General features: G+C 43.5%; 1 protein-coding gene across 4 annotated transcripts in view; it reads right to left on the bottom strand.

Annotated features, from left to right (window-relative positions):
- LOC120897675 (elongation of very long chain fatty acids protein AAEL008004) overlaps positions 1-9177 on the bottom strand; it is a 42389-nt gene extending 33212 nt beyond the window's left edge. For 2 of the 4 annotated variants that reach the window (XM_040302702.1, XM_040302700.1), the window contains exon 1: positions 3609-4175. The gene's annotated coding sequence lies outside the window, so the exon portion shown is untranslated. Of the gene's footprint in view, positions 1-3608; positions 4176-8656 lie in introns of those variants that run through there. The other 2 variants (XM_040302696.1, XM_040302697.1) reach the window with 2 other exon arrangements.
- Between the last annotated feature and the right edge of the window lie 13050 nt (positions 9178-22227).

The raw sequence follows: 22227 nt of genomic DNA, 5'->3' as shown, positions 1-22227 counted from the left end.
CCCGTCGACTAAGAGATCGCGTAACGATACACCTAGGCCAATACAAAAAAAGACCCAATCCCATGTGCAACCGGCCATCTAATGTAGATGGTTGATCATAAACTATGAGGGAGCTCTGTCGCTCTTCCCGCACTGTCCGGTTGTGCGTGGACATGTTTCGGGTTTTTATAGGCTTTTCTTCTCAGTTGTGATACAATAAATTATCACACATGATTCCATCAAACGAGAGCCACATGCACAAGCGAGAGAAAGAAGGAGAGCAATCGACTTATTTTGGCTGAGACTAATATGCTGTAACTGTAAATTAGAGAATTGCATGATTACAAGGTCATCAGCGGGTCTTTTTTCAGCAAACTAACACAATTCACCTCCTCTTGCTTTGTTAAAGGATTGCACTCAACAATGAGTTTCCCGCGTTTTAAGCAAATTTTAAGCTTGAAATAATCTTTTTTTTCGATTTAATTTTGTCCTGCACAGCATATATTCCTAGCCATTCGTGCACAAGAAATCGAGAACTCTGATGCCGTGTGCACTTATGTCCGTGACACAAGCTGTTGGTTGTCAACTCGGATGAGAGTATTTGTGCGTGTGTGTGATCGATGTTGAGTCTTTCAGCTGTTGCTGGCATAAATCACACGGTTTGTGCATTTGGATGGGAAACATGCCTTGAGACAAGTATCCCCCAAACAGTTCCGGTACGATAGGGATATCGCTTTTACAACTATTTCTTATCTTTTCTTTCTCGGTGGCATATTTTAACATTTTAGAGATGTTAAGATATTTCTAGGAAACGTCAGCTTAACGTAATGTTTGCCATTCGAAACATTTCCTTCAACCCCATGTAGGTTGCCGATGTCTACGAATGTTGGATGCCGTTTTGTGTTACATGAGACATTATTTGTTAAAGGCACATTTTTAAAGGCGTTCGAATTCAGAAACTCGACGCAATTATCAACACCGCCGGGCAAATATAGCCAAGGTTCATGGAAAAAGTACAAAAAATCATCGCGTGTTAGCATTGAACATATGTTGCCGGCACGCCGGGCCTAAATCCGAATATGTACGATTGACGATGACTAACCACCCCCTTTACAGTTCCCATATTTCAATCCAAGCTGTGTGCGTATGTGTGTGTGTTGGTACATCAAAATCATCAGAAGTAAACAATGCAGAGATAAACGGTACCGAAAGTGCCATGCTAGAGAGCATTAATCATCAGACACTGAAGAGCTTTGAGGAATTGGCGAATTTATTTATTGCTTGTTCGCCTAGTGACGAATCGGGGGCTCGACTATCGGTTCAACCCCCAGATGTGACGGTGGTGTTGGTGGTGATTGGCTTGCGTGTCGAGTGACCACAACAACACAACACTACCGCCGGTCGGAACGCGCGACTGTGCTTCCGCAAACATACCTTTGCTGCAGGACGCCTTTGCTGGATGGAAAGAACTGGAAGCTCTTGGCGGTTACATGAACTTGGAAGTTTCGCGATCAAACACGTCTATTACCCCACATACAAACACACACACACACACATACCGAAAGGAACAGGTGAAACGGTGGCCCGTGCACGTCGACCCAGACGCGTCAACCTCCCATTAGAATGCATACCATTCGGGCCGCGAAGTGCACCGTGACGGGGCAGATATTGAGATGGATGGATGGAAAAACCGGTAGACCGACCGGGCGTGTGTGCACCGGCCGCATTACACCTAGAGTGAGCTGCTGCAACCGGTTGCAACACATGCTATTTGCAGTCTCGGGGTGTCTCTCCGTCGGTTACAGAGGAAGGAGCATGCTGAGTATGTGTCTGTACGCGGCAAATCTTGTTGCTCCATTTAGATGTGCATCGGGAGTCCATCTACGGCAATGAGGGAAACTACTGATCATAACAGCAACCCGTGCCAGGTGAAGGAAAATGGATGGAAATGACTAAAATTCCATTGCTTTGCACACAAAAAAGAAAAGTTTTCATCCAGGAATTTGGGCCCATCATACACCAAAAAGCGTCTTCATTTCTCATCGTCGTTGATCGTTCCGTTGAGAATATAAATAAACATTCTTGGCATTACATAACCGGAACACACTTCTTGGCAAAGAAAAACGACGGAGACATGCGTTCGCTTTATCCTTCTCCAATGCAAACAACTGGTCTTTTTTATCCTTACAGCAAGTGATAAAAATTAATAAATAAAGCTAAACCTTAGATATCACACACATCAAACCAGAATGTGCCGCGGGCCGTTCTACTCTGAGACAGGGAAAATGCGACACACACACGCGCGCACGTTAAAAAGTGTGGCGGCAGATATTTTGTGATGCGGTGAGATGAGCGGCTGATAAAGAGAAACCGAGACGAACACAAACACTCTCACATGGACACTACCAACACACTGTGCAAACCCTCTGCCGCACAGAACGATTACCGTCGCTGTTTGTGGCCACCCTCCTCGCCAGCATCGTCCTGGGGGAGGAAACCTTTCTCCCGGTTACCCGCCACCCCGCCCCCGCCTGCTCGATGCAAAAACTGTGTCACGCGCGCGCGAGATGGAACCGCTGCCACGGCTGTTTCCGTGAGAGGAGAATCGGCCGATCTGGCGCACACGAAAAGAGTGCTTATGTAATCCATGTGGTTGTTCTGTTGGCGTTCGAGGGGGGAGGGCATACACGCAGGTACACACAAAATTCTATGTCGGCAAACCAGGGCAAACTGCCCAAGAACGAAAAAGCACGTCTATTTCGGTGTGTGTATTAACCGATTTTTAACCCATTTTGGTGGCGAGACTGTGTGAAAAATGCATTAGAACTCATTCACTTTCACTGCGGCAGTCACCCACCTCCACCGTGTACGAAATTCTTTCCACGAACCAACCCGTCTGCGCTGCACCGCCCCTTTCCCCTGAGCGGTGTTGATTATTTTCGCCTCCTCGTTCAAGGTTCATTCCCGTTTCTTTCTCACGTGGTGTGCCGCCTCAATTGGCAGCTTGGCATTCTCCGCCGCCACTGCCCTTCTGCTGTACCGCAAGTAAGAACCCGCTTCTGCCCTTTCTTTTCCGTCGTGCAAGCCCTGCTACTGGTGGTCTGCTTTACTATTCATATTCTCATTTACGCTTAATTAACTTCCCAGCCTACTAGGAGACATGTGCTAACGTGTGCGTGCGTGTGTGTGTGCGTTGCACGCCTCTCGCTCTATTGCCTCTGTGTACGCTTTCGCTCTAGCAGCTTGTGTGTTGGGGATTGTGCTGCACGCGATCAGCGTAAAGTAACGTTTCGATTCTTCTTATCAGAAAATGCCCAATGACAGAACCGCGCACCCTTGCAAACACACACACACGCCGTGCCACCCGCACCTCCTGCACACATGCCGTTTGTGGTTACATTTCCCGCGCACACACATTTTCCCGTTTTTGATGGTGTGTGGTGAAAAATGTGTGGTGATAACAGGCACTCCCCTCGCACTAGTATGGAGCGTTAATTAAAGGGGGGGAAGGAATCGAGTGCACTTTTGTCGTTCACGACATTTCCGTTCCTCTCTAGCCGAGCCCTTCCCTCCTTAGCTGGCCCCACCCATCACACGCACACATCACACACTGTTAAAGCTGCACTTACTTGTTGCAATGCTGCAGGGACGGCAATTCCGATGGAGAACAGTTTTTTCTTCTTCTACAAAACTGCACTTTGCTCTCCGCAACTGGCCGGGAAGAGCAAGCTGAACCGGGAGGTGGATTGTCTTTGCCAAAAATGAGCAACAAGCAGCAGCACTGGGACACACAAATACACCAAACGAGGAAAAATAAAATATAACAAAAAACAACAGTACACACACGTACGGTCACAAGGGCACACTCGCGCGCGCGTTAGAATTGTTTCTTTGGCTATAGCCTCTCTCCCCAAAACGTTGTTAAATTCTTCTTGGCGACAAGAATTGCACTTGGGGATGTTGGCCGATTGCACTGAGAGGGCGACCGCTCTAGCACTTGGTGGTGCTAGCGAACAGACGAAACACACGGGCTGAGACGAAGCACCGACCACACTACGGCAGCAGCAGGAACGTGAATGTGTACAGCTCTCGCGATCTAGATGGGTTTCCTACGCATCCAATGTGATTGTAAGCAACTGACGCTTCCGCTGGATTTTGACGTTGGTTTTAGCGAGTTCTCCCACCAATGAACCGGGGGCGGCCGTTTATATCAGCACGGTTTGGCTCCCGGTAGAGCGCGTGCGGACCAAGCAAGCACTACACACACACACACACGTACAAGTGCGCGCGCGTGCAAGTTGTCTCTTCTCTCGCGCGTAGCTGTACCGTAAGAGAGAAGGATACACACGCACAGCAGAAAAACCACGTGCCAGGTGAGCGGGAACCTGTTTGATGCAGGGTTAGTGATGCTAAAACCCAATATTAATAATAGACGGTGCTTCATGCAGTTAACTATTTCACAAAGAGAGGCGAATGCTAAAAAGCCTCCCCAAATAACAAAATCGACATGCTTTCTCGTTCTACCCAATAGATTGGTAAACTTGAGAGAGTGAGAAAGTATGTCGATTTTGTCGCTTGGGTCGTAAAAAAATAAAACAACAACTATTTCACACAAAAAAACTAAAATATTGTTCATGAACAGGTCGAAATAGGCATACATTTCCTTTAACATCTACATCGTCGAATTTCTATGTCAAATTAAATAAATTTAAAATTGTATGTCAATTTCTTTCTCTTTGTATGTACAAATTATTTTTGCAAACGAACCGTAAATATTCATTATAAAATTTTACAAAAAGTTCCCATTTTAAAATAGCATAGAGCATTTTTTTATAATTGTAATCTGTAAGCTAGCATTCGTTATATTTTGGTTCAAAATTACTCAAATACTTTAATAACAAATTTCGTGTTATAAAACAACAACTACAATACAACTAAAATTAAATAAATCGAAAAATCACACCAAACATTAACACGGCATACATTTCCAGGAACGATAAAACCAACCCACCATCCCCTGTACATATTCTTGGAGCGGATAAAGAGAACAGAAGTTTTTCTCACAAAACGATATATCGCTCCCACCCTTTCGCTGCTCGCGCTCTCGCTCTCACTCTCTCTCTCTCTCTTTCTCTCTCGCTCTCATGCTCTCACTTTCTTTCATGCGAACGCACACGCGCGCATTCAGCCGGCATCTTACGCACACATCTGTTGCCCGTTTTGGCAACAATTTCTACATTCCCATTTCCAGCTCATAATGGGATGCGAAAATGCAAGACACACTGTTGATTCTTTTCCAAGGCAATTCATTGAAGACTCACAAAAACCCACTTTCTATCTCTTTCAGTGAGAAGAATGCAGCGAACGAATGATTGTGATTTAACATTTCTTATAGATAAAATGCTGTTTTTCTGAGCTAATGCGTATCTTCGCTCAAGCTACATCATGTATTTGAATAAACTATTTTGTTATAAATAGATCGCTTTTCAAGTTAAAAATGCAGCAAAGAACGGCTCGATCTCGTTTACACTTTTCAACCCCCAACTCTAGACGCTGCACCGTTTCGCATGTGCAACGAAAGCTCAATATCGCTCTTGGGCATGGCCGTGCACACATACTTGCACAAAAAATGGACCGTACAGCCGTGCTACAGCCGAACGGTCGTGTAAGGTCATTCCGTCAGGATAATTGTTATATTGCAGGAAGCAGTTAACCGACCGGGTACGTCGAATGACCGTTGTCTGTGTGTACTAAGAAGGACGCACTAGGTTAGTTAGTCGTTTAAGTACACAATGCTCAACTGCTAGCTCAAACTGCTGTTTCATGGTAGATCAACTGGTGTTTTAACAGTTTTAACCTGTTGAATGGTTGCTTATTGCACCTGTTTGTTAAAGCTCGTACATAAAAAATATAAATAATCCTTAATATCCAGTCCAGAAGGCCAAATACACGGTTATTCTGTAACCGAACTACTGCCATAGTTGTTTGTCTTGTCACCTTCCTTGTCTAAGAATCGATAAAAACGAAAACAAAAATACCATTCAAAACAAAAACAAATCCATTGCCCTAGTGAATCATCCGTCGGGGTCTGAAACTGCGTAGGACCGATTCAAAAAACCGGTATCATTGGGCAAAGATTAATTGTACGCAGTATGTCAACAAAGCATTATTATTAAAATCCAGACCGGTACGCGCTAATCATAAAACGCACGGTGTGTAGATGGCTTCCGTTTCAAATAACCGTTTCGAGCTGCAACCTTCACGCGGTACCGGAACAACGGACAACTAATTTACTAGCACGGAATGGTGGATCAAGGCGGTAAGGCGAGAAGAGAAAAAAAAACGCTCTGCATTCATGGCTCTCCGGCGTTGCCTCGGTGGGTGGACATAAACCCTTGGACTACTGTCTACGAAAGAAGCTTTTTTACCCATCAACCCTCCCAGCCTACAAACAAGTGACCGGCAGCCATGAGCATATAGTTTTATGAACTCTAAAACATGCCTTTGACTTCTCTGTACCCTGGTGGTCTGGTATGATCCGGTGAAGATTAGCCGTGGTACAAGTACCAGATACTCGAGCATCTGTTTTTGTTTTTTGTCGCTGTAAATGTTTGTCCATTTGGATTTATTCGCCTGTTTCTCATAATGTTTGTTGAACGTGACGGTAAGCAGGTTTAGGACACCGTTTAACGTGTTTATTACGGAGGCTTTGTTTTACACTCAAGGTAATAAAAGGGTAAACAATCAGTGTAAAAGTGGAACGAATTGAAAACAAAACAAAAATAGACAGATCTAAAACATGATGATCTTGGTCGCATTAGTTCCAAAAACCAAAAAATGCTAAAAACTGATTTTCAAAGAAGTTCTGTAGCTTTAAACTCTGTATGTGCTAGATCACCACTGCTAGACCAAGCAGCACACTTAATAAATGTGTATCATTGCCATGATTAGAACAAACTGCCACGTGAATTAGCTCTAACATTCTGTTCTATTTCAATGGAATTTTTCACACCTTCTCCTTTGCTAGTAAAGATACACATTCCCTTTACATGTGCCTTAAACGGTAGCGAGCTCGTGTATCGATTAAAAATACAATATATCTACCTGCTTACCGGCTTACGCCAGCATCACCTATCATTTACGCAAGTAGCGTGAATTGGGCTTTTCTCTTGACGCACTTGCTGGACACAATAATTGTTGATCTTTACTTTTTCTCGCGCTTACTGCTGTAAACGCTCCATGACATTCGCATATTTGCAATCACAACACACGCTTTTTGCTCACTGCTCGGGTTGTAATTGGAAAACGATCGCACTACTCGAACATCTGACGTCAGGGAAGGTTAGGTCTGAGGTGGTACCGTTGTCAAATACCGCCATCGGCTTTGTACATTTACATCCCGCAAAGAGGTACTTCTACAATGTAAGTACAGCATCACCATTAACAGCTGGAGATCAGGTGACAGTACAGGAGCTGTATGAAGACAATCTGCTCTCACTCTCTCCGGATTGCGTCAAAATTTCCGAAGTTTCTGGATGTACACTCCAATCTTCTTTCTTCAAAAGACACAAAAGCGAGGTCTGCTAACAGTGAAACTTCCCCAAAGGATCATACTTTGGACTTCGGATCCTCTCTGGACGGAGTTCTGCTTCTAGTGCTTTCTGGTTGTAGCAGAAAACATGGCTACTGGCGTCGCAAAAGCTCCACAAAAGCAAACACACGCACCAATTTGCAAGCAAACAGAACGCAACCTCATCACCCCATCTTGGAGAAAACGATCAAACCGAACAATCTTCTCCACTCTGATGATCTGCTTGCTTTTCGGTCTTCGAAGATACACTCGCGATATTTACATGCCGGGTAGGACCGAGGAGCCGCATGGGACGTACGTACGTAATTTTTTGACTACAGCAAAAACAGTACGCCAACAAAGCGAAAAAACCCTTTACACATTGGGATTTGCCAATCGCTTCCGCCGTCTGGGAAGAGAGTTGGCTTGACTTTTTACGTGATTCTACGATCGGCACAACTTTTTACTGACGCTGGCTGCTGGTAATGGAGTGTTGGTACCTTGGTAGCCACGCTCTCTTACAGTGTCATCGTAGAGGGGGAGACATAATTGAATTTACGTACGGAACAACCTGCGGCAAACAAATCGGTTAGCTTTTTTGCTGTTGCCCCCAAACCATCCTCTTCGACAGCTTCCTCGACAAGGGTTAAATAAAACGCGCAAACAAAAATCGAAGATCGATGGACCGGAGCGAACAAGACACGAAAAAAAAAGTCATTATTTGAGGTTTTATTGAGGTAGTCGCCGTCCCCGTCCACAAGAAGACTTCACTCGAGTACTCGAACGGAACTCGGGAAAAAAGATCGGCAAATTCGTCAGTAGATGTGGTACGTTAAAAAATGGGAATCGTTCTTTCGAAACCTTCCAGAACGTTTAACGAGAGTGTCTGATATTGACGCTGGTGACTTTGCGGTTATTGTCGATGTGTAGCGAAAGAAAAAAGGGCGATGGATAGATCTCAGCACAAGCAGGCCGGGATAATGAGAAGGAAACTCTTGAGAAAACAGGTTCCTTTTTTACGGTGTTTGATGCGCAATAATTCTTCAATCATTCCAGCAAAACCTGGGTGCTAACTCTACACAACAATTGAACATTAATTGCACTTACCCTATCGCTCGGCAGGAGGGACGTCAAAATAGTCCGGGTGATGGCAACGATTCGGGGAGATCCGTAGCTCAAAGTCCATCGAGCCAAGAAGTAGCTTCCGGCGAGCCGTTGGACGATGTGTTCGATCGCATCGAATCGTTCGTTGTTGATGACGTCAAACGCGTCGTGATCCTCGGACACTGGTCGCCTCTACCAAACACACAGCTCTCGTGCCGTTGCGGAAGGTGCTCAAAATAGCCACTTGTGGTTACTTTTGTTTTTTTGGACCTGATGATGCTCCAAAACAACAACAAAAAGAATGCTGGAGGTGTACGTCCAGAATTACGTCGCATCGGCTTGCGTCACACGCGTGGTGGACGTAATCGAGCACGGTTAATCGTGTCTGAAGAAAATTGCCACACAAACACGTTCTAGAGGTGGGTATTTCCCAAGCACTATCTTCCAGCCTGTGAAACGTTATTCTGTACAATAATCGGCAATCGGAGGAAAAACACCGTTCCAGTTCCGGGTTTGCCACGGCACAATCACTTAGAATCCATTAAGCAGACACGAAGGAAAAACAAAACCTACTGGAAATGTCCCCAATGCCAGCGGCTACTTTGTAGTGGTGGTATGGCAAACCAAACGAGGCTTCCTTCATGGCATACTTGTTGCCGAATTTCAAAATTGTATCATTTCTGGCTTGATGCATATTTACCTTGCTAAAATAAAACACGAAAGCAATAGATAAAGGAAGGGAAAGTTTGAACTAGCGATAGAGCAAAAATTAGAAATTACAAACCGCGCTAATTAGCACCACTTTTCATGCGTTCCAATTTTTAAAAGGAAATTGCAAAACTATATGCTATCTGTCCGTATGTCTGTCTGTCTGTCTGTCAAAACGTCTACTAGCCTTCACCAACGTGCCAAGTTTGATAAGAAGGCATCTTATGATACGAAACGCTGCAATAAATTGTTGCTCAAAAAAGTATGAAGTATGATAACCTTTCCTCAAAGTTTCTCTTATATCTAAAATATTTCATAAAGTATGAGATCGCACTACCGTAGGTGTGACATGTCGTCAATAATATAATCAAGATCAATTAATGACTATCTTCAAACTCGTTTTTAAAAATAATTACAGGGGTTCTCCGAGTTACGATCCCTTCGAATTACGACGATTCGCAGATACGATGATTTTGATTTTGACAGTGAAAAGTTGTCAGTGAGAAGAAATTTATGTATTTTTTTTTAATTTTTGTGCTGATAATCGTTACACACACATTTTCCACAACTACCCGATCTTCAATATCTATATCGTGTAAACGATTTTTGGTGTAAAATTAATACATTATCAATCATTGTTTCAAATAACAATCACGATATTATAGATTACGACTCTTCAACTTCGTTTATAAACTTAACATATTCTACTTACGACTTTTTCGACTTACGCCTTGCTTTGGGACATTTTTTCGGTCCCAAATACAGTCGTATCTCGAGGGACACCGGTATTTATATTACTATCCAACTGAAAACCGGCTTCCCACTTCAACAAGGGCTCATATATTTAAAGGGCATAATTCAAACGAACGTCCAAGGTTTTAGAAAATTGTTAGAAGTCAAATTTAGCGTGCGGAAGTTATCCGAATCGAACGCGATAACCGTACTGGCCACGTGTTAATTTAAAAAAAAATCCCTTGAATCGTTCATAGTTGTGGCCGTGTACGCCATACTAAATGAAGATTTATGCAAATCATTACACACATGGTGAATAATTCTCACAGGTTTTGTGAGGCGATGGTGCAGGATAGGGTGTGAGTAGGTTGTCGGGTGAAACTATCAAAATATGTTATAAATGTCTGATTGATAATAGGCTGACTGTGTGCAATCCTATTTCTTGTAAACTAAGCTTCAGCATTGGTGTTGATGGTCTATGTTTGAAACAAAAAATGGATGCATACATTAACCTTACATCCTTAGCATTGAAATGTTGACATGGATTTGTTAAAACAGACGGTGGGTAGCACTCATTAGGCCATTTCCCCCCAAACAACATGACCATCAGTTGAGCATTTTCACAAAGTATTGTTTGCGGATTGTGGCACGTGTTTAGTATGCACTTAAGCTAAGCTTGAGTGCACCGAATCTCAGCTGTTCGGAACTGGGTCCGATAGAGAGTCGGAACGGGACCATCGACCTGTACCATCGTGCTGTCTCTGTAGCCTTGTCCTCATCAGTAGCCACACATCATCATCATCATCACCATCTTCCAAGCGGCGACTGCCCACTTCTGCGTGCGTGATGCGGCAGATACTGTAACCGGCAATTATCCGAGCAAAGTGCGCAATCGAGGACACCTTTAAATTGACCCAACGGAATGACCTTGACGGGATACGTACCACACCATCGGCCGGGTACCGCTGGACACACGCAGGAAGTAACAGACCGCAGTGGAAGTGTTTGAAAGATCGCAGCGAATAATTAGATGGCGTAACCTTTAGCGGTGCGGTGTAAGAGGCTAACCCGAGCAGAAAGGCGACCAAAACAGCGGACCAAACAAAAACACTGGCAAACACGAGAAGTGGACCTTCGTTTCGGACATTTCCGGCATTTTCGGGGCGCATCGATTCTCTGATGCGTTCTCATTTAATGTGCGGTGCGTGACGAAGTGTGGCGCGCGGACTTTGGTCTGCCGGCTGTCGCAGGAAGTGGATGGCACAATTGAGCAACTGCAAGTCGCTTCATAAATGATAATCAAAAGCATACAATACCCAGACTGATTTCGGCTGGCTCGGTAAGTGTTGCTGTGAGCATTGTAAGTGTCATTGAAGGAAGACGCGAACGTTTGTTGATCGTGAGGATCAGGGTCTTGGGAGAAAAAGGCTTAAAGCAGTAGATGGTATGAAGGTTGTATGGTCAGGACAGGAATGTAATTATTATTGTTTATTTTGTGTAAATAAATCTTAAATAGGATAAATTACTCATATATAACCATTTCGATAATTGTTTTATATTTGTACTGGCTTAAAATTAACAGACATTTTTAAATTTTAAAATAATTTCCAAAACATCATTTCCACCTAAAACTGGTCCAACACGGGGGTACACGGGGAAAGAAATACGAACGACTAATCACGTTCTGCGACGCGTGTTGATCACACGCATTTTCCTAATCGTCAACCCCAATCGGACAATTCCGAGCACAGCGCATAAAGTTTAGATGCACGACGGTCGAAAGCTCGCCGAGAAGGCTAAATAAATAAAGCATTCGGCCCCCAACAAAATCAAACTTGCAATCGAACGAGTCTGATTTCGAGCCACCGAATGTGGATCAAGGGTGATGAGCAGGCCGGCCAAAAACGATGCCAACCATCATCATCAGTACGCGTAAGTCCATCCATCAGCTGGAAGGAAATCAGCACAGTAAGAAGCAAAACCAAAACAAATAATGGAGAAGGAAACATATTAAACAAAGTGAAAGAGAGAGAGAAAGACAGACACATACACACACATACATCGGATACAAAGTTGTCCAATCGTGTGCACTGCTTTACATAATCGAAGCCATGCACACATCGCACGTGAAAATCACGCACGCACGAACGATCGCAACTCGCCAGCGCCAACGTAAAGGAAAAAGAATAAAAGAAAAAACATTATGAGTTAATGGCCACACGATCAAGCGAACGTGAGAGGGTCGATCTTTCGATCATCAACCAAAATTTAAAAGAAAGAAAAAAGGTGAATAAAGACGCCAAAAGCTTTACACTACGCAACGTTTTATTTTGGGTTTTGCCTTTTAAAAATTTCATTCAACTAATGAAAATCCGAAATACCAGCAATAGAATTTCACAACAGCAACCACAACAAAAATCCACAATGCAGTAAGAGACAGGTTAGCAAGGTACAAGCGAACGGGTCCGCTATTGCCGGTTTTCCTTCGTGAAAATCAAACTATTATGTGCCGCTGGCTAGACACTGGCCACCGTGGGCTGACGGGTGGTATTCTTGTTAGTGTCTGTATCATCGGCCAAGGTCAGGTAACGGTAGTCATTCGGTCGATGTAACCTTTACCGTCGTCACTCGCAACTAAACCACCACTGGTGGCACGAGGTGCCATCGATTGAGGTGTTGATGCAATCGATGGTTCTTGCAAACCCCCACCATAACGATCTTTCGGGGGCGGGTGGCCTCTCTAGTACCTGCCAAAGGACTGCAATAAATTTTGGATCTCTTCTTACATCACGCAGAATCGGACGCAAACATTTATGACACCGTGCGTGCAGTTCAGGGTGAACTTTATGCGAGGATCATACCCTCGACCGTGTCAATTAGTCGCATGACAGGTAGCAGCATCCGGTGGAAACGAACGCTAACCTTGGTGTACGACCACGCAACCGAAACCTAATCACATGTGTGAAAGACGATCATGATTGCGCCGTGAAGGATGTGAATAGCAACGGCAGTGAGCTTGTAAAAGCAAACTTACTAAATGTCAATGAAAACTCCTCCATTTCGATGGGGGTTGAAACAGGTTGACTGATCGTTTGAGAGCGAAAAAAAGAAACGATCGTTGATAACGATGCAGTCACAACGATACATAAAAACCTAAATCGATCACCTTAATCATGTTGATCAGATGTGAAAGATTAAAGTAATCTAACGCTAATATCTTTTCTAGCAAATCATTTTCCAATTTTTTTCTCTTAAACTGTTCAACGAGCAGCTTGTTCGAAAAACAAGGCTTCTTCAATACGATCGTATATTTGATCGGATGTTTGAAGGTTTTACGATATGCTATACATTTTTCTCGTGCAATTTAATCTCGATGTAATCATCGTTCATCTAATGAGTCGCCATCGAGCTTCTTGAGTGTATTGCATTTTTTTTTCAAATCTGTTTTTGCCTTCCCATGCCGTTTGGTGCCATCAATTTGTTCAAGTTTTTATTTGTTTTTTTGTTTTGGTTGCATTTTTTCTGCCCTCCAGACAACTATTTCATCGTCACGGTGTCTGGTGTTTGGTATCTTCTCCAACACATTGTTTTTACTACATTACGCATTTCAACATCATCTTTTTTATCGCACTTTGCCAATGCGCACAACAGGCGGGCTCAAAAACAACCCTACGATCGTTGACGAACGGTCAAGTGAGCAGCGAGTTAGCGAGGCAAAGTGTCGAAGTGTAGTACTTTACGATCACCATGCCTATCATCATCATCGTCATCGTCGCCGTCCTCCAAATATCCTTCACCCTAGAAACCGACGCGAACTTTAGAACATTTTGTGTTGTTTTTCTCCCTTCATTCTATATTGGCTCCCTCTCGATCGAGTGATTTTGAGTGGAAAGTTAACAACTGTTCAAGCAAACACATAACGAAGTGCAAAAAAAATGGTGGATTTAGTTTTTGTAGAGTGTAATTAACATTGCCGCACCGAAACAGGTACTTAGTCGAAGCGGAAGTAGAACGGGGTAGGATCTGTGCTAAATGCAAGATCATCAATTCGTTATCCGGTGTTAAGATTTTTGGTTGATTGGTTAATTAATTTAATTATGCTTGATAAACCTATCGAGTAGCTGTTATCTGGCAGATTGTCATGTACTGTGCAGTCAACTTTTGCAATGTGATTGATGCACTTAATTGTGAAAATAAAAATCGATTCACAGTATCCCAGAAAAAAAAGAACACAAACTTTTACAAACCAATGGTGTGTTGAACCGTTGAATAAACAAATTAACTCATGGAGCATTTTGGAAATGACTTTCATTCTTTTTGTCTAGGGGATATTTCGGTCAGCTTAACATACATGTTGTTTTCCGCTACAAACAGTTTGTACTTGTAATTGTGTTTTTTATTGTTTTCCAATATTAGGGAGATTTATTTTCAATGTCAGTGTTGTCCTTAACTCAGGTGTGCAACGATTTACATTCCATTATGTGGGGCATATCTAATTTTAATGACATTTTAACTCCAGCAAATAATAATGACTAAATAAATTATGAATATAATCACTATGATCAATTAGCAAACTCATTTGAAAAGAAAAAAAGAGAAACTGTCATTTAAAGCCTAATGTAAAATTTTGAGCAATTTGTGAGGCCACAGAAGGTCTGGTCGACTTGTAGGTCAGCAGTGCTGGAGCAGAGGCTTATTTAACACCTTTGTTGTGGAAAATTGTACCTATGACGGGTCAAAAGTCAGCACTGTGATATCAACAACAAGGCAGATAAAAGTGGCGATTTCACACGTGAAGAGGTCCTAAGCAGTCACACGAAAGTAGGTCTTTCTGAAGTGTCGAGTGGCAATTTGTATAAGAAATTCTAAACTAGAGAAGGATTGCGAAGCAAATTTACTTGTTGTGAGGAGTGGTTTAAGCACTACGCTCACAATATGTAAATTGTAGGGGTACAAAATACTGGAAGTCAAACGAATATTGCATAGACCGAGGAAATTCTTTGTGCAGTTTAATACAATTTATTTGTTTACTTTTAATTCACTCATGTATTGTTCATTGGAGTCATCGGCAAAGTGTATCTCGTGAACCGTATGAGGTTGGTTGCTCCAATTCTCAATTCCAAAAGAGCCTGTACAATAAAGGTGCCGTAGAATCTACTTTCACATAAATTCCAAGCTCACTAATGTTAATTTTCACTTGTCGTGCGAAAGAGTCAAGAAAGCGTCGCAAAATTATGAGAACTCCTGAAAAACCTCTGCACTAGCTCTGAATCAGGAAGTGGGTGACAATAACAAATTTACCAAATTTCTGTCTTAGGCAATGGTCTGAGAATCGCCGAATTCGCTTTTGCCTCATGCGGCAAGAAATGAGTTTTCTAAATTTTCAAGATATTATTATGATTTTGTTATTTCTTTATAAAGATTATCATTATTTGATGTTGTTTGAAACATTTGACATTTGATTTAATTTATTTATTTAATTCGACGGACCAATAGGCCCCCTCGAAAGCAACACATTTACAATATTTTCAATAATTTAGAGTGATTACGTGATAGAGCTCTTCGAGAGACGCACGATTCTTAGGCAGGAGTTGCGGGACATACCGAGTACCGGGTTCATATAGAGAGCAAACGGAGTTAAACTCATTACACATACGGTAGAACGGATTTAAACGACCAAAGCGTGTACGACGGTCCTTGATGGCGATAAGATCGCGGGGACGAAGTGTTCTAGTTGGAGCGTTTAGAAGTTTATTTTCGATTGAAGAATGGGAGAATCAATACGGAAGTTTTGCACATCGACTATGAAAGCACTTTGTGCGTTACGGTGGTGCTCTTCAAGGGACTCAAGTCCATGCAGGGCGCGGCGAGTCCTATAATGGGTGTTATTAAATCGGCGTAAAGCGTGCCGGGTGGCTCTCCGCTAGATGGATTCGACACGCTCCAGTTGACAGGATGCAGTGGGCCACCAGATAACTGAGGCATTATCAATATCAGGCCGAACTAAGGAGCAGTAAAGCATTATAACATATATTGGGTCGCGTAGTTCTCTAGTTAGCTGTGTTAATAGACCTACTCGCTGATTGTCTTTAGATATAACATGTTCTAAATGTTTGTCGAAATTGAGTTTTCCATCAATAAAAACTCCTAGGTCGCACACACAATCTTTACGCTCCAAAATACAACCGCCTAACGTATAGTTGCTCAAAAGAGGGTTTCGCGTTACCGGCTGAATGTGATAGTGGTACATTTTTCGATGCTGAGCTCGAGCCGGTTACTTGTGCACCACACGAAGCAAGAGTGCAAAATGCTTTGTAAGTGTGCTTGGTCGCTAGAAGTTTCAACTTGGAGAAACAGTTTAGTGTCATCAGCATACATCAGGTGACAATTGGCAGGAGTGAAAGATCGTTCATATATAATATGAAGAGCAGTGGTCCGAGGTTGCTTCCCTGGGGCACTCCTGAAGTTACCTTTAGCAGACGAGAGGTATGTGAGCCCATGCTTACAGAGTAAGGGCGATCATCAAGATAGGGTCGCAAACATGCCATAGTCGAGCTGGGGAGCCCCAATATATCCAGCTTTTTTAGTAGGATTGAGTGCGGGATCGAATCAAATGCCTGAAAATCGCATGAGGTGATGCGGCAATATCAAATGAATTTGTCAAATCCCATACAACAGTTTGCGGGAAAATCGCATGTGGTGAAGTTCTGACTGTTCTCCCGTTCCCTTACAGAGTTACCATTGTACGATTTAAAAATATCATTAGAGTCCACATACTTTTCAGTTCGCGGGCAACATTGCTTCGCATATAATGGTGTTGAGGGTAATTTTTCCATTGCCTGTTGCTAATGCGAACGTTTCAATCTCGTTTTTATAAACAAAAAACTAACAGAATATACAAAACTTCTATCGCTTTCTATTTTTGAAGCTTGGTCTACGCCGCGAAGACATTTCATCTACATTTGCAACTATCATTTTCTTTAAAAATAGTCACAATAATTAACTATTTATTTCACAACGTCACCGTGGGCCGCATAAGCAGGCCTCCGCACGTCGTGGGCAGGCCCGCAATAGTCTTTTTCAATTGAGTCAATTTTGACTTTCCAACTGACTGACCGATTCTAACGTTCTCTTATATCGTACCGTCAAATATTGTTTTGTTTTAATTCGAAAATTTTAAACAAAGTTCTTTCCCTTTGTTAATGTCCATTATTGTGTTTTCAATACAAATGTAAGTAAAAATATAATTCACTATGCGACAATAAAGTATATTAGAATATGTACAAGGCCTCCACACGTACCGGGCTCGTGTAGTATTGTCAAACACTTCGTATAAAAAAGGAACGGTACGGTACGCTAGCCCGTAACGTGTGCAGGCCTGCTAACAGGCATTCGGCCCGCGGGCCGTAGTTTGGAGGTCTCTGGGTTAGATCACACTTGCTAGGGCCTCGCTCTATCAGTAGCCGAACAAGACATTAGACTCAAACAAATGTATGAAAATGATCAAACAACTCAAACATCGTTTCGAACATGTCGAAACTATACGCGTTTGATCGGGTCTGATGTCTTGTTCGATAGCTGGCAGAGTGCGGTTTATCTTTCCACCCAGTAATTTGTACTGTTCCGGTCCTGTGGTACCGACGTCATACCTTTGTTCTTGTATTTAAAGTTAAACTTTCCTCATTATTTTACTCCAAATTTCTTTTAGAATTGCTACTATGATGAACTCTTTCATTGTTGCCAACTGACTCAATGGAATTTCGGAATTCGAGCACCATTTGCACACGATCTTTAAACGATTTCTTGTATATTGGTATCACTTTTTGCAAATTCAGATTCGTATATTGGGTAAATGAAAGCATATTGGCACTTGAAACGTACACAATGACGGTTTGGAATGTAAAAGTTTGTTGTTTGGACTAGTAATCATTTATTTAAACATCATATTATAGAAAAAGGAGCATCGAAGTCGTGTTTTTAGTAGTGATGGGTAGAGCTGGCATAAATCCAGAGTCGACTCCGATCCGACTCCGATAAATTCGGAATCGACTGCGGAAGTTAGGTCCGCCCTGCATCATCCGGAGTCTTTCGGAGTCGTTCGGAGTCGTCTGGAGACGTCCGGAGTCGTTCAGAGTCGTTCGGAGTCGGAGTTGTCCGGAGTCGTTAGGAGTCGTTAGGAGTCGTTCGGAGTCGTGCTGAGTCGTTCGGAGTCGTTCGGAGTCGTTCGGATTCGTTCGGAGTCGTTCGGAGTTGTTTAGAGTCGTTCGGAGTCTTTCGATGTCATTCGGAGTAGTCCGGAGTTGTCTGGATTCATCCGGAATCGGCTACAGACGGAGTCATCAGGAGTTGGCCAAGGTCGGCCGAGGTCGGCCGAGGTCGGCCTTCGAAACAAAGGCCTGTAGAAGAAGTGCACGCACAAAGTGAAAGACAAATAACACAACGAAAGGAAATGTATGATCACAAGCACAAAGGCTCCTGTTGACTCCGACCAACTCCGATTCCTGTCGATTCCGAACGACTTCGGACGACTCCGGACGACTTCGGACGATTCCGACTTTGAATGACTCCGGACGGCTCCGACGACTCCGACGACTCCGGACGACTCCGGACAACTCCGAACGACTCCGGACGACTCCAAACGACCACGGACGACTCCGAATGACTCCGAACAACCCCGGACGATTCCGGACCACTCCGAACGACTCCGACTCCGCACGACTCCGAACGACTCCGAACGACTCCGAACGACTCCGAACGATTCCGAACGACTCCGAACGACTCCGAACGATTCCGAACGACTCCGAACGACTCCGGAAGGCTTCGGACGACTCTGGGCGTATCTAGTGGTTCCATTTTGCTGGAGTCAGAATCGGACTAACATTAGTTGGAGTCGGATCGGAGTCGTGGGTGCGCTCCAGAAAGCACATCACTAGTTTCTACTTTCTGGTACTCCCTGTATGTTTGAATTATTTTCATGCGTTTCATCTCGAGCGATTTTTCGCTTTTCTGGAGTAGATCGTATGAAGTAGATCTTGCGGAGCCTTCAGTCCAATCGAGTTTGGTGTCGTCAATTGAAGCATCTGATGAAGAATTCACGTCATGCAGTTAAGAGACAACCGTCGTACTGCCTCTCCAGCTACGTATAGCATACCTGAAAGACGTCCTTTATGTACTTTGCATCGTTATCAGGGGAGATTTGTCTTGTTTTGCGACGACTGCGGTTATTTTTATGATTCCCATGACAACTGCTTCGATGGTAGGGGCACGGTCACGAGCAAAACGCAACTGTTCCCGGCTAAAAGCAACCGACAATAGAAACCCGACCGTGTTGTTCGCAAGACTCGAGTGTCAATCACGTGAGCCTGGCCGCGGCCCAGGAAGCGGAAGGAAAACACGCATCAGCCATCTGCAGCGTGAGCATTATTCGCATTGATCTGCACCATACCGCGTTGATTAGCAAACTGCCCCGACTGGGACATGTTTACTGGCCGCTTGTGCAAACAGTTTGGCTCTGGCTCTGGTGGCCGCTACATGATACTAGGTTCTACAAATGCAGGTGTTTCCGATTAGCCGTGTTGCGAGCTGCGCGGACAGGGAGCGGCAGAGATCGGCCAAACTGTGTTGTTTGCTAAAGCTGTTTGCGGTACGCATAAACGAGAAGCTGAACATGGGGGCTCTCCCGAAAATAAAAGAAAACAAACTACACCGTACCATGCTGGCGGGGTGCGGAAGTTTCTAGCAAAGTGTGTTGAGTCGCTAAATTTCAAGCATGACTCAATGGAATCGCAGAAATTATCACAGTTAATGGAAAAGCTCAATCGCGGGTCCCCTGGTGCCAACGACTCGGGTACTAAGCGTTCAAGGTTAGGCGAGTTTACCGGTTGATGCTGTGTCGTGCGGAGTGACGGCAAGGGAAAGGCCACCCTGCTACATTGGGTAGTTTGGTCAGGAAGCGCAGCAGAATCATCCCGCCCGCTGATTGGCGGGCGTGTAGGCAGCTCATCACGAGAAAGTAATTCAACTGAGGTGCGTCTTAGGCTTTTGTCGGGGTGGGGCAGACTTCTAACGGGGGTACTTCCCCGGGTAAACCCCGGGAACATCCGGATCAGCCCCGATTGCGCTCGATCGTTAGTCAGCCGCGGTTAGGTGGTTTGGGACGTGATCAAATTACACCACCAGCCGCTAGAACAGCTTCTGCCTCAATTTGCACACGGCGGTGTAATCCAACGCATCATCAATCCGACAGTTGGGTACGCATGGAACATTTTAATGAATTGTCCCTTGTGCGCCCCCGGGGGGGCAGGAAACGGGCTCAGTCACTCGCGCAAGATCGATCGCGCACGGTGATGCTTAGAGCTCTCGGTGTAGGGGGAAATACAGACAAGGCGGACAAAGACGCTGAAACCCGGCCCGACCAGCGCCATGTTGTTGATCGTTATGCGGCAAGTGTTCCCGATAGGCGGGTGGAAATTTTTACCGTTTTGTAGTGCGGTATTATGGGAAGATTTATTCACCACTGCCATCCTTGAGTCATCCGTCGCGTTGGGTCTTGCCGACATTGGAGCGCATTTGAACAGTGTGTGTGTATGTGCATAATAGTTCAATTACACGTGTTTGGTTTAGAATAGAAAACTAGCGAATTTCCGTGTACTAACATTCAGTACATGTCCATTGAAATCTCACGCTATAAAAGGTATCAGTAAAGATATGCTTTTATTCTTAGCAGGCATAACAACTGTAGTCGGTCTAGCCTTGCTTCAGTGGTTTTTGAAGGGGTTGACCATATGATTGAGGTACTTATATCGTTATATCCACACTTTTGGTTGTTTCAGACATTATTAGTCAGGTGTACTTGATATTCCAAAATACCTCACATTCCTCAAATTAGCAACGTCGGACAACAATCCAGAAGCGACATATGCTGCTATCTAACTATCCCTAGGCGGAAGACTGTATAGGCCGATATGACTGCGTAGTTCGTTACTCCAAATAGAAGAAGTTCCCAGAATGACTCAAATAGGCATATTTGTAGTTTTTGTGTTGAAAAAGTATTAAAAATGTCAAAGCCAAACCCATCGTTTGCCAAAGAACCACATACAGTAATTTATCTATATTTACATATAATACTCTATATCCGCAAATACGAAGTACGCGATCGCTTTTACTTTGACTGCTGCCACTTTTCCCATAGAAATTCGCGAATTGTTGCATGTTAACATGTGTTTTGGAGTTATGGCCAACATTTTTCACAAAAGCACTGTGATTTGGGTTCGATCCTTCCTCTGACAGTGATCGCATTTGCTGAATAATTTGGGATGGGAAAAATGTAGTTTTTGTCGGAATCGATACCGGATAGCTCCGCAGTTTTCTGGAATCGATTCCGGATAGTAGGTCCGGAATCAGTTTCCGGAATCGATTCCGGAATCGGAATCGACTCCGGAATTGATTCCGAACACGGAATCGGAATCGGGTAGGTCCGATTCCGAGCTCCCACCACTAGTTCACATATAATCCAACTCAAAAGTGCCATAGGTCGACCTTCCATTCGGTAGTATGCCAGATACAAAGTTATCAGGGGTTCTCAACGTTTTTGTACGTTTTTTTTAACTTTTCTGATTGGAAATTTTTATTTGGGACTGTATATGACGGAAATGGGATTCTACAAGATCCGATTTGATCAAGCACATTGATATTCCAATTGGATTGTGAGCCAATCTAAATAGGGTGCCGGTCCCGTCACATTAAGTTCACTTCGTGTTAGAATAAATCAAGAAAGTGTACCAAAATTATGAAAAGCCTTGAAAAACTCTGTAAGAAGTTAGTACATGTCTAATAGCAATTTTAGGAGACCACCAGGGGTGGATTTTTAACTTTACTGACAAAAATATATTACCAAATACAGAAAGGAACTTTTTATTTACAAAACATAATTACCAAACCAAATTACCAAAAAGGATAATAATCGAGAAAAAGAAACATTAACTGATGAATTAAATAATTCTTTGTATTTTGTTCAAATGTCACATTTGCATCGAGTTCAGATACAATAATTAAAAATAAAAATTGCGATACATTTTAATTTATTTATTATTTTCTTTACTCTCCATTCCTGTATTTTGTTTGCTTTGCTATAC

The sequence above is a fragment of the Anopheles arabiensis genome, chromosome 2, assembly GCF_016920715.1.
Source record: "Anopheles arabiensis isolate DONGOLA chromosome 2, AaraD3, whole genome shotgun sequence".
NCBI lineage: Eukaryota > Metazoa > Arthropoda > Insecta > Diptera > Culicidae > Anopheles > Anopheles arabiensis.
Note: the sequence above shows the minus strand (reverse complement) of the source record. Positions and strands in the feature narration are given on the sequence as shown.